This window comes from Equus quagga, unplaced genomic scaffold (assembly GCF_021613505.1).
Source record: "Equus quagga isolate Etosha38 unplaced genomic scaffold, UCLA_HA_Equagga_1.0 268.1_RagTag, whole genome shotgun sequence".
Classification (NCBI taxonomy): Eukaryota; Metazoa; Chordata; class Mammalia; order Perissodactyla; family Equidae; genus Equus; species Equus quagga.
In genome coordinates this window covers 1,967,271-1,982,162 of record NW_025799869.1, presented here as the reverse complement: position 1 = coordinate 1,982,162, position 14,892 = coordinate 1,967,271, and the positions used below count along the sequence as shown (strand labels likewise).

At 57.1% G+C, this 14,892-nt stretch overlaps 1 long non-coding RNA gene across 1 annotated transcript; it reads left to right on the top strand.

The window, feature by feature from the left end:
- Positions 1-3,778: 3,778 nt before the first annotated feature.
- LOC124233869 (uncharacterized) lies at positions 3,779-7,878 on the top strand. The gene is made up of 3 exons (XR_006887161.1): positions 3,779-4,402; positions 5,753-5,972; positions 7,179-7,878. It is a non-coding gene; the product is annotated as an uncharacterized LOC124233869 (long non-coding RNA).
- The last annotated feature ends 7,014 nt before the right edge of the window (positions 7,879-14,892 follow it).

The window sequence follows — 14,892 nt, the reverse complement described above, 5'->3', positions numbered from 1 at the left end:
GGAGAGGATGGAGTGGGCAGCAGGCAAGGACTGAGTCCTGCAGGCCCCCTGCTCAGCGCTCAGTGTCGCAGAGGGGTCTGGCTGTTTGGCCCATGTGGCCTTTAGAATCGCTCCCTGCCCTTCTCTGAGCCCTGAGAGGCTGACTCTGTGAGCCCGGGGCCCAGCGTCTCTCCTGCCCGAGGAGACAGGAGGCAGGAATTTGTCCTCCCAGCCCCATTGTGGTTTAGCAGTAGCTTGTTCCTCTCCCCATTCCCTTCTAGTACCCAACCCCGCCCCCCATGCCATCCCCCCTCCCCCCACCCCCCCCGCCCCCCCCCCCTTGTCCTCTTCCCGGTCCGCCCAGGCCGTTGCCGCAGTGTTGGCCAGCCTTGCACCTTCCCTGCTGGTCTTGCCAGTTCCCCTTGGACATGTGCCCTCATCACTCCCTCTCCTCTACCCTTCGCACTGCAGTGTTTCCCCACAGGTGCCTGACCCACGCGGCACATTTAAAAATAGTCACGTGAGGGGCCGGCCCCGTGGCCGAGTGGTTAAGTACTCGCGCTTTGCTTCTGAGGCCCAGGGTTTTGCTGGTTCGGATCCTGGGCGCGGAGATGGCAGCGCTTGTTAGGCCATGCTGAGGCGGTGTCCCACATGCCACAGCTAGAAGGACTCACAACTAAAACATACAACTATGTAGTGGGGGGGGGGGGGCTTAGGGAGAAAAAGGAAAAATAAAATCTTAAAAAAAAATAGTAACATGATCATAGTTTCATAATAAAAGAACATGACAAAAATTTAATAATCTATTAGTAATAAATCAACCAATGCTAAAAATAGCTTGTGACAATTGTCTTTTTTGGGAACTCCTAAGAGGTTACCAGGGATCTTTGGAAATTGAGGACTGTGTACTGGCGGTCGCTTCTTCTCCTGAATCCCCACGGCTCCTCAGGGCGGGCGTCTCCCATCCACCTTGGGAGCTGTGGCCCTGGGTGTGGCCGGCAGGCAGCGGCTTCTCATCAGGTTTAGGGGGCCTGAAGATCACCCCCTCCTCCAGACAAGTGCGGGATCCGGGTCCCACGTTAGGAGAGGCCATGGGGCCGTGAGGTGGGCTGGGTGGCGCCCAGGGAGGGAAGCTGGCGCTGCCCGGGGTTGCCGTGCCTTTATGCTGAGCCCAGACAGCTTTTGACGCTCAGCAGTCTGCCCGCATGGCCGTGTGGCTGTCTCTACCTCTGCTTTGCGGACGCGGACACCGGGCCGTGAGTGTGAAGCTTCTTGCCCAAGCCCCGCAGCTGGTCTGGAGGTCCTGCACGCTCACCGGGCCAAACCCACTGCCCTTCTCGCCACCACCCCCTTCTTGCGATCCCGATGATGCTGAGATGCTGAGGGACACTGGCTGGGGACTAGCTTGGAATATGGGGAAACCCGGGACGGAGGTCAAACATCTTCTGGGGATGTAGGTGCTAAAGAAAGAGGGAGGGGCTTATGCCTGGCACCTCGTCTCTGCAGCGCAGCCTCAGGGACCACCCACCTGCAGACGCCCCTCCTGGTAGGAGAGCCCAGCTGGGTTGGCCCCAGGCTGCACTAGGCCACCGTGATGAATGCCAGCTCCTCTGGCTCCTTCAGCACCAAGCTTCTCCCTCTTCTGCTCATGCTGACATCTGGTGACCCAATCAGCCCTGTCTGGGGCGCAGCGAGGGAGCAGGGCCCCGCGGCCGGCTAGTCTAATGAAGGAGCCGAGGGGCAGGAAGGCTCCTCTGCGGTGGAAGCAGGTGCAGAGCGGCTTCCTTCCAGAAGAACATGAGGCTTCCACCTGGGAGGGGGGCGAGGAGGCTGTGTTGACGCAGTGTCTGGGAGCCAGCCCAGGCTCTGATCCACCTGGAGCGTCACCTTCTCCTGTGAGTGCTCTGCACTGAGGCCACCCCACCAAGGAGCCAGGGTGACGCTGGCTGGTCTTGCTGCGTCCACGTGTCTCCTCCTTCCGGGCTACGGCCTCTGAGTCTTTTGTCCTTGTCTTAGCACCTCTGTCTCTGCTTCTCCAAATATCTGACAACACCCCGCCCCTCACTCCCCTGCCCCTCAGCACCGTGCCTCTGGGCAGCTCCGTGTGGAGCCCGGTCCAGCTTCAGGAAAATGCTGCAGAGAAGGTTTGTCCTAATGTCACACTGTGACCCCGACACTGGTCCACACTTCGGGCCGGCCTGGGTGTGAGTCGGGGCTTCCCGCAGGCTGGGCACGGAGGCTGTGTGCCCAGACAGGGCTCCCCCCCCAACTCTGGCCCGCTCCCCACACGTGCGGCCACTTCCTGAGGACAGAGCCTCTCTGCGGAGTTGTCGTTCTCCCCCTTCTCAGCGGTCCCCAGCAGGCCCCCGGCTGAGTCCCGAGTCCTGTGAGCCTGTACAGCTGCCCTGCTAGCTGCCCCTCTTTCAAACTCTCGGGGCTCCTCTGAGGGGGATGTGGGGTACCGGGTTCTTTCCTTCTCCCTCCCGCCCTCCCTGACCCTCAGCTGTGGCAGGCCGGCGTGGGGAGACGGGAGAATGATGCTCTGTGTCACTGCAGCTGGGTGACCTCCACACAGGAGAGCGGAGGCAGCGAGCAGCGTTAGGAGGGCAAGGGGGGACATCGCGAGCATGAGAATTAAAGGTAACATTGAGGGAACTTTAACAAGTTTACTCTTCACTTCTACAAAGACACGTGTGAGCCCCCTTCCCTCTTCCGTACATCTCACAGACTTTGGGCAAACCGCGTTGGTTATTCTTTAATGGTGTTATCCCTGAAAGTGGGACATCAGTCAGGGTGCACTGTGTGTCTGCAAGGCCTGTCCTCCTTGTTAAGATGATTTCTTTTCTGATAGAGACCAAGCCCCAGGCCTTCCACTCCCACCTGGCAGGGACGTTTGAGTATCAGAAATTCATCCCCGGAGGAATGTGGCAGAGCAGGAGATGGCCTCCCTCTGGATTGTTCTTTAAAGCTTTCTGAAGGGTTCTTGGGTTCAGAGTACCTGGCTAGTTAGGACGGGCTGGCTCTAAGGAAAGCTTTGAGAGGTTGTCCTCTCTGCGGTGAGAAGACGTGTCTGCCCGTGCCCCGAGGAGCCTGCAGGATGGAGGTTGGTTTCTCAGGGGCAAACCCTCTACAGGCCAGCCTGGTCCCGGCCTTCCGGCTGCAGAGAAAAGAACTGGCATGCATTTTGTCATCTGCAAACAGCTGTCACTGTAGTGAGGCCACCAAATGCTCTCCCCTGAGGTGCCCAGGGAGCTCTGCACACGGCATTCCTCAGACAGAACATGGAACCCGGACTGCAAGTCCAGCCCAGGCAGATGTGTGGGGCATGGCAGATCTGCAGTGGGAGGCTGTGGGCAGCACGGGCCACTACACTGGGAGGCGTGTGCAGCACGGCCCAAAGCCCTTCCTCCTTCTCGGTGGTTCTCCTGCTGCCTGCAGAGGAGCCGTGCAGAGGAGGGTGTGGCTGCTCCTGGCCCCTCTCCTGCTCTCTGGTCTTGGCTGGGCCAGCAGCAGGCTCCCTCCATCCCTGCTCTCGCTGGCAGAACACCGAGTAACGACCCGCAGACCCAGAGGGGCCTCTCCCTGTCATGCTCCCTATTCATCACTTCCGTGGGTGAAGGCTGACGGTGATGGTCCTGCACAGGCTCTCAAATCCTGTCGCACATCAGTGGAGCCTGCCCATGAGGAGCTGTCTCCTGCACTCGGCAGAGGGGCCCTCTCTGCTGGGCTCGGGGACAACACTTTGGAGCCTCTGGACTCCTGCCCAGGGCGGGGCCAGGCGGGGTCGTGGCGTGGCTGGGATTCATGAGGGCAGCTGAGAAAGAAGGAGATCTTGGAGGGGGGCTGTGCCTGCCTGTGGAGCAGCTTCTTTCCTGGACCGAGTGCTCGCAAACAACACGAGAACAGAGGGAACAGCAGTGTCTGCCCGGGACCCACCTCTTGCAGGCAGCCACCTCCTCAGTTAACTGGGAACAAAATCGGAAGCAGTTGTGCAATGCAGCTCCTGTGCCATCACGGCCTCCTGTGGGCTCCTTGCTGTGTTTACGGACAAACGGTTCTGGGCAGCAGACAGGCATCTCAGAGGGAGTCCAGGAGCACACACACATTGCACAACCCAGCACGGTCTTCTGTCCCCTGTGCTGCAGGCCTCCAGGAAGACAGGCAGCTGACACTGGGCAGGCAGGCCACCTGTATGCTGCCCCCAGGCTGAGCACGCATGGCGTGTGACCCAGCCTTGGAGGTGCTGTCTGGGTGCCCACGATGCCACTCACTGTTGCCAGCCCCAGTTTCCCGTTCTGCCTGCGGTGCGGAGGAGAAGTCAGCATGCAGTGATTCGTGGCCACTGGGCACTCTGCCAGGCGGGGCATGACTCTCCTGTAGTTTTGGCTGTGGGCCCCAGGTGTGGACTGTAACCCGCTTACAGGTGGGAGAACGACTGGCTGGTGCCTGACTCTTGCCCTCCTCTCCTGACCTGCCCTGAGCTGTGGCCAGGCTGTGACGAAGGAGGGGCTGGGGAGGCTCAGCAGGCGGGGAGCTGTGTGGCTGCTCCGTGGGCAGTCGAGAAATGTGCCCCTCAGGCCGTGTGGATGGTCCTTATGGGCGCCCATCCAAACAGCTGGGACCCAGTGCTGCGCTGGGTGGGACTGGCGGCCCCTTTGCCTTCCCAGCTCCTGCTGCCCGAGTGCCAGCATGACTTGTCGGAGGGAAGAGGCTGGAGAGGTGTGTCCTGCTCCCTGCTCCCATGGATTCCCTCTTTCCGGGCCGTGTGTGAAGCTGGGGTTGTGACCCCAGGCCCCGGGAGACCTGTCCCTCACGCGGCAAACAAGCCAAACCTTCTGCTCGGCAGCAGCTCTTGCAGCACCGGTGGGAGGTCCCGGCTTGGCCTTGGGACTCCACGTCTGTAAAGTACGATGTTGCCCACGCAGCTACCACATGTCTGCACCCCAGGGGGGCGGGAAGAGGAACAGGACACGGACGAAACTCTTGAGGCAGAAGAAGTCTTCTGAGAGGGTCTGGGACCCACTGGGATGTCAAGACAAAGGACCGAGCCGCCCCCCCACCAGTGCACTAAGAAAATGGTGCAAGAATCCCCAGAACGAGGCTTCCATGCCACGCTCTTCCCTCACCTGGTCCCCAGCAGCTGCTGCCACTCACCCCCTGGGGCTTCTGTGAGCCATCTGGGCACCTCTGGGAAGTCCTGGGGGTCCCTGTCACTGCACCCTGGAAGGTTCTGAGCCACTGGCTCAACAGAGTGGGGCTGGAGGGAAGAGCAGGGTCCCCAGGGCTGAGGGGGTGCCTCCGTGTGTGCCATGCCCCTCCTGGGTGGGTGGTCATTCTGGCCTTGCCCCTCCCCCTGGGGTCTGTGAGTAGGGGAGGTGGATCTGGTGCTGTTCTGCTCCACGCAGCACGTGGCCCTGTAGAGACGTCAGTTTCCCAAACCAGAGCATCCCCCTGGAGTCCACAGTCCTCTGATTAAGGACCAGCTTCGCATCAGGAAGCCAGAGCCTGAATCCACGCTCTGCTGCTACCAGCTGCATGACCTTGGGCACACTAGTTGCGTGACCTTGGGCACACTAGCTGCATGACCTTGGGCACACTAGCTGCATGACCTTGGGCACACTAGCTGTATAACCTTGGGCACACTAGCTTCTCCTTGGGAGGAGAATATTGCCTCCTTCGTAGGCAGTTCTGAGACACAAATGGGAGAACATCTATGCAAGCCCCAAGCTCAGTGAATTTCAAACACCGTCAGCTCCTTTTTTCCTTGTTGAAGGAGGAAGATGAGCGAAAGCGGCTTTTAGGAAAAGCCTTGGGGAAGAGCCACAGGCTCCCCTGCGGAGGGCTCTGTCAGCGGGCGGGGGCAGCTGCAGTGTCTGGCATCGGTCGGCCTGAGAAGCAGCCATGAGCAAGAGGAGGCAGAAGCTGCAGTACCCAGACGCTGTGCTGTATTCAAAACGAGGACCAGAGCTCCTTCCCAGGAGCCCGCTGTCCAGGTGGGTGAGGTGGCTCATTTCAGGAAGGCCCCAGGCTGAGCCAAGCTTCCAAGTGTGAGTGGCCTGCTCGGCGCTGGTGCCCCTCGACAGGGCCTGGAAATCCAGAACAAGTGAGTGCCTGAGACACTGTACACGGGGATGGGTGTCAGGAAGCAACGGCCAATCTGCTGTCACTGAACTTTGCTCCGGGACCGGGTTGAATTTTCACGGCAAATGGCAGGTGTGAAATTCACCTGCTGATGGGCATTCTAAGACTTGTCAGGCTGTGTTACACCATAGAGGGCATGGGCTGGGGTTCTCAGGGCTCCTTGCAGCATCGGAATCACATACCTCTGATAAACGCAGATTCCTGGGAGCCCTCACAGAGATTCTGGTGGGGCCAGGGCCTGGGTATCTACATTAACACCCCTTCCCAGATTTGGAACCACTGATGTAGACAACGAAGAGAAAGAATGGGGCAAGGAGGTCTTCTCTCCAAAATCTAACTATTGGGGACCCTGCGGGGGGTGCCATGTCCAATCTTCCCAGACCCATCCTCAGGGCCTCCCAGATGCCCACCATGCTGCTGAGCAGTTGCACAAAAGAGAAAGCCTCTGGCCCATCTCTCCGAGCCTCTCCTCTCTTGCTCCGAAAACTCCCCCTGGTTTAACCCCACGGAGGCTGACTTTCCTCCTCCTGCAGCATGCTCCCGGTCATGCTTGAGGACGTGGGCAGGGTACGACACCCATGCATACCTTGATCAAGTCCTGATCATGCACGGAGCCTGAGCGGTGCAGGTGGCCCTCCAGGACACTGCTCGGAACGCTGTGTTCAGGCCTGCACGTGCTCCTCTGCCACCTGGAGAACCTGTCTGGCCACTCTCACGAGGACAGGAGCCAGAGGGAGCTGGCATGGGACCGCCCCTTCTGCACACACACCAGCTCCCTCTGCAGAGACGGGAAAGGCCCCGCCCTCCCCAGGTGAGCTCAGGTGAGCCGCAGTGGCATCTGTGACATGGTTCTGGGAGAGTCTTCCAACCTGAGGAGCCCACAGAGCCCCCATGCTCCTGCCAGCCCTGCCAGGCTCTTGGCACCTCCACTCCCCAACCTCCCCTCTCCCCGGGTGGGTGTGTGCCAATCTTAGTCTCTTTTAAAGGCTGAGAAACCGGTCCCAAGGAGGTGCAGGGTGGTGAGTTTTCTTGCTCAAGTTCACGATTGCTGTCAGCAGGTATTGGATCCGGCGTGGCCCTTGCCAAGCGCTCCAGCCAGTAGACCAGACGCCATACCCAGAGGGATTTGACACCCAGTGTTTATTTCCCGTGTTCTGATTTAAATGTGCGTCACAGCCTGCACTCAGCCCGGCGCTCCTGCTGCAAACGTTCACTCCACGAGCAGCTTGAAGGTGAGGGCTTTTTCCGGTTCGTCGGCTTATTTGATGTTTGGTGGGAGCCCTGTGTTGTCGGTGGAATGTGGTGTTTCTGATCTCAGCAGGGAAGTGACTTGAATAAGGTTAGAGATGCCAGTAAACCCAGTTTTGAGTCCGGGTTCGCAAAGGACTGACTTTGTTTCTTCACTGCCAAAGGCTACGGGCCGCAGCCCTGCGCCTCCACCCTTACGGGACGACTGTCTTCACCTGTCAGACTAGGGCACAGCCAGAGCCTCTGTTCACCGACGTCATCAGCAAATGTGGATTGGTTTATTCGCAATGGGGCGAGGAGACCTTGTCCCGTCTGCACTATTAAATTCAGGAACTCAAGGGTGCCACTGAAAGGAAGATGCTCAGTGCTGAGGGCTGTGGGCAGGGGAAGGAGGAAAAGGGTCAGTGGGATCTGGATGGCAATCCCTAGGTGAGGCAACCCTGTGTCTTTGGGGTCTCACTCATGGATGGGATGGATGGACGAGGTCCATGGACCACATTTAGAGGAAGGTCAAGCAGAAGGCTTGGCCCTTGTCCCTCGTGCTGTGTCAGGACTATTCTCCACCCAAGGACGGCCAATGACAAGGCCCAGGAAGGGCGCAGCCCACCTCTGGCAGACCTTCCCACTTGCCTGGGTCCAGTGCAGCCTGAGGGACATGGATGGACTTTGCAAGTTACAGCCCGGGGGATCACGAAGAGCAGTAGAGACGCTTCCATCTGACTCCTGCTCAGCTGGTTGCTGCCTGCCCCGTTCCAGGCTTGGTCGTCTGGCTCTGCTCAGCCTGCTCCATCACCTGTGAACAGAGGCCACGTCAGCTTCCATTTGTCGACGGCTGTGTGCTCCCCAGGCCTCGTCGCGCTCTGTCCTCCCAGCAGCCCTGGGAGCTGGCATCACCTCTCCTCCATTTCCCACACAGGGGAGGCAGAGATTGGGAATGCTGTCCATGCCCCACGACAAGGCAGTGGCAGAAGTGGTCTGTCTCACCTGCAGGCCTGCTTGGATTGCTCCTCCACGCGGCCTTGCCCCACACCTGGTTCTGGTGTAAGGAACAAAGAGATGACCCGCGAACACCTGTGGAGGCAAGGGTCACGGCGGGCTGTCGGGGAGTGACAAGGCTTCCTGGGTCAGAGCCATGTCAGCCAACCTGTAAATCTTCAGAATCTAACATACGGGCACCAAGGACGGGTGCGTCATTTACAGATTCTCTGCCGGGGTGTGAGGGACCGCTGGAGCGTCTGAGCTGGCCTGGGCCCACAGAGCTGGGAGGGTCAGCGTGCTGGAGGCAGACACTCACAGGCTGCCCTGCTGCACCCAACACACACAGAGAGTTACTGACCTTCTGTGGACGGGCCTTCTGCTGTGTAGTCCAGGTGGTGACAGAGGGGACTCGGTGGGTCCACAGAAGGCCCTACCCCGGGACTGAGGCTTCAAAGACTCAGAGGACAGATCCTTAGAATCATTATGGGACGTGCATAGTGCAAGGGCTGGACCCTGTCCGCTGTGGGCTGATGCTGATGCTGGCCTTGGTGCTCACAATACGAAAGATCTGCAGTGGGTTTCAGAGGAGCTGGAAATCCACGGGGTGTTTTTTGGTTGAAACAACAATCGTTGGGACTACTGGTATATTTTGTGGGTGGGGTTGGGGACACATGAAGACAGTCCCACACAAACAGAACAACACTGTGGCTCAAACTGTCTGTGGCAGCTGCTGATTTGGGCGGAAGATCCACATGGATGATCTGGGTGTGGCACCCACGTCCGCGTCTGTCACGCATCATGCCTTTCTCGCATGGTCGTGACACACAGGGAACTTCCCAGACATGCAGCTGCGACTGATCTTAAGGGAAGATCTAGGCTCTGTTTTGCCCAGAGCTTTGTTTATAATTTCAGGGAAACACTGCACCAACAGCAATGCCGTGCCCGGGACTGGACGCACCGAAGCCACACCCACGGTCAGGCTCCTCCCACCTGCTACAGCCTCAGACATTTCACGTTGGATGCAAGCATCCAAGGATTTGACTGTGTCGTCTCAGGCGCTTGTCCCAAACACTTACTATTGACAAGTTATTATAATCAGTTTTCTTTCATACTGCCATCAAGGCATTTTATATTCTATCGTCTATCTCTCTATCATCTATCATCTATCCAATTTACCTCTATCTATCTATCTACGCACGTTTCTATCATCTATCTGTCTCTTGATCTATATTTACCTCTATCTATCTATCTGTCTGTCTGTCTATCATTTATTATCTATCCATCACCTATCTGTATCTATCACCTATCTATCATGTTGCTGTAGATACATTGTATTATCCAAGAATTTCCCGTCAGGAGGGTAAAAGAGGTTGAGAATATTTGTTAAGGAAGGGTCTGACTGACCCACCTTGCACATGTAAATTGCTGCTGGAGATGGCCCTGCAGCGCCACCCCCCTCGGGCCAGCCTCCCTGTTGGAAATGTCGCCACACCTGCACCAGGCCTGCTCTGCCGTTGTTTGCCCCTGCTTTGCAGGGGACCCCAAGGCCAGCCGCATTGGGGGACCGCAAGGAAGGTTTACTGCTGAACCTGAGGGCAACTCCGGGCCCCCGGGCTGCTGGCCTGGGCCCTGGGCTCTGAGGGGACAGGCCCCACGTCAGGGCTGATGCATCTGCTCCCCGCAGAGCCCCACGTCCAACAAGTTCCCGCAGTTGGCAGAGTGTTTGCTTCAGGGGGTGTTCAGTGGTGTTTGGACTGTGTGTTGACAGAAGACGATAAGAGGGGAGGATGGGATAGGGGAAAGGTGGGCTGGCTCAGCTCAGTGGGCCCCCAAAGGCCTGCTGGGCCCTTGGGTTCTTCCCAGTGTTTCGGAGGGAAGACAGAAGGCCGGCAGGGCCACTTCCTGTCTGATCCAGGGTCCCCTCTCAGAGGTGGGGCTTTCACGTGCGATGAAGATGGCCTTAACCACTTAGCCTCTGTGGCTACTCTGGTGTCCTCACTGTGGGTGAGGAAGGAGCCTGGTTTCGTGTTGACGCCACGACCAGCTTTAAGCACAGTTCCAGGAAGGGGTCCACACTGCTGGGAACAGAATCCTGGAAGTAAGTGCAGAGCCCCCCAGGAGACCCCTTGGCCAGAAGTCCTGCCTTTGGTGGTGTCAGTTCTGGCCGGTATGGTCAGCAACAGCAGCCAGACTTGTTCACTAATGGTCACAGCACGTCCATCCCCGGAGGATTCTCGGTTGAGCAATGTGCATGCAGGCTGCCAATGGTCATCACGGAGTCCAGCAGACAGAATCCTCAGGGAAACCCTGGTATGGAGGGGGTGTGTGCATGTGTACAAGCGTGTGTGTGTTTGCAAATGTGCACACTTGTGCATGCATGTATATGCATGTGCATGGATGCATGTGTGGGCGTATACAAGTGTGTGCGTGTGCGTCCAGGGGGTCATCCGAGGCTTGGGATGGAGATGGTTGGGCCCCCAGCGGCCCTTGGCAGAAAGCAGTGAGTCAGCAGGATTCATGGGACCTGCCTCTGGCCCCAGGAGGCATTTGCAGGCCTCCATTCCTGTCTTCTAGGCTCTTCCATCAAACCAGTGGGCACATCTCCTGCTCCCGTTGGAAAGACAGGTCGGAGCAAATGTAACTTGACGTGTTCCTGGGGCCCGGCTCCTGGGTGGGTCTGCAGCTCCCCCCACACCTGTCAGTGACATGCACGATGCCCAGCATGGGTGGTGGGCAGTGAGGCTGCCCTGAGACCCCCGCCTTCCCCGGGCCCTGGGCCCCTTCTCTGTGCACACGGGCTGGGATTCAGAACTAGAGCTCTGTGATGTGCAGGGCAGCACCCCGTGTGGCAATGCATTAACACTCTTCGTGAAGCGAAGCTCGTAAACCAAGCCTCGTGTCCCCCTGGCCAGGCTGAACTTTGTCTGCAGACAAGTTGTGGAACAACTTTTGGTTCTCAGGGCTTTTTGGATTTTGAACGGCTGATGGGGAATCACAGACCCGCAAAAATAAACTCTGTTGACACAACTAGACTTACAAGTCGGACCTCGGGCTTTACCAGCACACTGTGTGTGTGTGCGTGTGCGAGTGTGCCGTGTGCGCGTGTGCCTGCTCTAGGCCTCAGGATGGTGGTGGGGTCAAAAGTCACCCTAGATTAGCCCCCTCCTCGGGCCCTGCCTACAGCCGCCCAGCTGCCGCCCCGCCCCCACCTGACTCGGTGGCAGATGGCCCCTGGCCCAGCGGGGGCGGCTGGGTTGGGGGCAGGGAGGCCAGCGCTAAGATCTGGGCTCTGAGGCTGCCAGCCCCCTCCTCTCCTTCCTGCTGGCTCCCCTCAGCCAGGAGAGCCTGAAATGCTCAGTAGCTACTGAGACGGGGCCTGGGCTGAAGTGGGGACTAGGGGACATGCTGTGGCTGCTGTCAGAGGAGAGCAAGGCGGGGGCACCCTGTGGCCAGCGGGAGGGTGGGTCATCCCATTGATAATCCGGGGCAGGGTGGGTGCCCTTGCAAGGACGGCGGAGCATGTGGGTCAGAGGTGCATTTAGCAAAACAACACCCACATAAGTGCCAGCTTCGGGACTGGTGCAGACATCAAGCTCTTAGAAGGGCATGGGAGGCGGTGGTGTCTGGGGGTCTGAGGGGAGTGGCTTGTTTGTCACAATGTCACACTATGCTTGTCTCCCTGGGGTCCCCAGAATGTGTCCCCTCTCAGCAGAGCGCCGGGGCTGGGCCGACCTCCTGTGCTCGCGTGTGCTCAGTGACAGGGGCATCCTAGAGGGGAAAGCGTTGGGGGAGGCTGCCCTTCATGTGGGGCCCGGAGGCTGGGGGACACCAGAGGGTGGGGCTGCGTGATGTCACCAGGGATGCTGACTGCAGAGAGCCCGCTGGCCCTGTGTCCTGAGCTCAGTGGCTTCAGGACATCTGAGATGTGGACTGTGACAACTCACGGCCCTGGCCGGAGGGGCTGTCATATCCTCCCTGTGAGTCCCAGGTTGGGTTTTCTATCCCCTCAGACACACAGGGCCTACAGTTAGCTTCAGGCTAATTTAAACAAAAACACTGAGACGTGATCTTTTTGCACAAACTGAGATACATGGTATGTATCACTTTGTGGGCCATTTGACCCGTCCCTGGGCAACAGAAGCGCTGCGGGATGGAAAGCCTTCTCAGGGGCTGGGGTTGTAGGAAAAGTTCTGGGTTTATGACTCTCCTGTGAACACGGGAGAAAGTTTGAGGGCGCTGCTATGGGAAAGATTCCCTGGCTGGGATCCAGAGTCTGGGAACTCCTTAGGATTCTCTCTTTTTTTTTTAGTTGGAGATTAGAAAAAAAAAGCTTTTAAAATATTTCTGAAATACACTATACATACAAAAGAGTGTATCTAACTTATGTGACCATTGGAAAGAACGATAATAAATAAGGGCACAGCCGTGGAGCCCACACCCAGGTTAATGCTGGAACATTCCGCTTGCCTCGGAGCAGTCCCGGCACATCCTCCCTTCTGTGTCACTTCAGCTTCGGTAACCGCTGGCCTGAATTCTGCGGTAATCCTTGTCTTGTTTAAAGTTTTACTGTGTACAGATACGTTGCTAAGCAATAGATTGATACATTTTGCCAGTTTTTGAACTTTCACAAACAAAAATCATATTGCATAAATTCTGTGACTTGCTTTTTTCTGCTCACGAGATTTGTGCATGTTGAGGCACAGACTTGTCAGTCAATCACTTTCACTGTAGGAATTATTTGGATTGTTTCCAGGCTTTTTTTGTTGGAAACAACGCCCTTCTAAATAACATTTAAGGGCACAGATCCCAGAGTGTGGCGGCTTTGGTTCAAATTCTGGCCACCCAGTTCCTGCTGTGTGACCTTGAAGTCAACTCACCTCTGTGCTCCAGGTGCCACACTTGCAAAATGCAGATAACAATAGCGTGTGCATCAAGGGGCTGTAAGGAGGACTGAGTGAGCTCATTTAGATAAAGCACTTAAAATGGAACCTGTCATGGGGTCAGTTTAAAGGTTAGATATGATGATGATGACAATATGATGGTGGTTGTGGTGACAGTGATGATGATGGTACTGATGATGGTGATGATGATGGTGGTGGTGATGGTGGTGGTGGTGGTGATGGTGATGATGATGGTGGTGGTGATGGTGGTGGTGATGGTGGTGGTGATGGTGGTGGTGATGCTGGTGATGATGGGGATGGTGGTGGTGGTGGTGATGGTGATGGTGGTGATGGTGGTGGTGGTGGTGATGGTGGTGGTGATGGTGGTGGTGATGCTGGTGGTGGTGATGGTGGTGGTGATGGTGATGGTGGTGGTGGTGGTGATGGTGATGGTGGTGACGGTGGTGAAGGTGGTGGTGGTGGTGGTGGTGATGCTGGTGATGATGATGGTGGTGGTGGTGGTGGTGGTGGTGATGGTGATGATGACGGTGGTGGTGGTCATGATGGTCTGGAGGGGATGGTAATGATGGCAACTCCTTGGGTACAAGTGCAAAAAGTCCTTTCGTATAATACACTTAGGCCCCTTTTCTATTGAAACTTTCATTTGGTTCCCTTCTCTGAGCAATAATTCCTTCCCCATCTCCATCCTCTTCCCAGCATCTGGTCTGCCCCAGGGCTTCTCTGAGCAAGGCTTTACCTTCCCGGCCTCTCTGGCTGACCAAGCTGAGGCTAAGGAGGGCCTGGGTGGTGAGTTCTGGTGTCAGGGTGCTCCCGGTGTGATGTGAAGTGGACGTGCTGAGGGCTGTTCCCGGGACGCCAACAACATCACCCATGTAGATGAGAACCTCAAAGTAGCAATCAGACAAGGAAAGCCTGCAGGAAGAGGCCATGTGGGACACTTGGAGCGGGAGCCTGGAGATGGGATCTTTTGAAATTAGGGGGCGGGTCCCAGAAAGACATGCACTTGGAAAGGGACATACCATCTGGCAGGACTCATTAGGGCCTTTGCAATCCATGAAGAGAAGCCAGAATTCAGAGCCAGAACCATTAAAAGTATCTCATCCAGGGCCCGGCCCATGCCGAGTGGTTAAATTTCTGCACGCCCCACTTTGGTGGCCTGGGTTTGTGGGTTCAGATTCTAGGTTTGGACCTACTCTGCTCACTAGCCATGCTGTGGCAGTGTCCCACATACAAAATGCAAGAGGATTGGAACAGATGTTAGCTCAGGACTAATCTTCCTCAAGCAAAAAAAAAGAGGAGGGTTGGCAACGGATGCTAGTTCAGTGTGAATCTTCCTCAGCAAAAGGAAAAAAAATCTCATCCAATGGCATTTACCAACAGAAGAGGATAGTAGAGGGAGGGTGGGGCAGCAGCCCCATCTGTATGTCCCTTCCATAAGTCCTGCTTGCTAGCTTGTGCCAGGCACCACCCTAGACATAGAGGAGAACACAGCAACAAGGCACCCACATCCTCTGCCACTGGGAAGCCAGTCAGTGAATAAGGTGAGTGAGATGACACACGCACTGGGAGGGTAGTGCAGGGCATGGGAGGGGTGATGGCTGGACGGCTGCATAGACGGAGCCCAGAGAAAGCCTGTTTAAGGAGC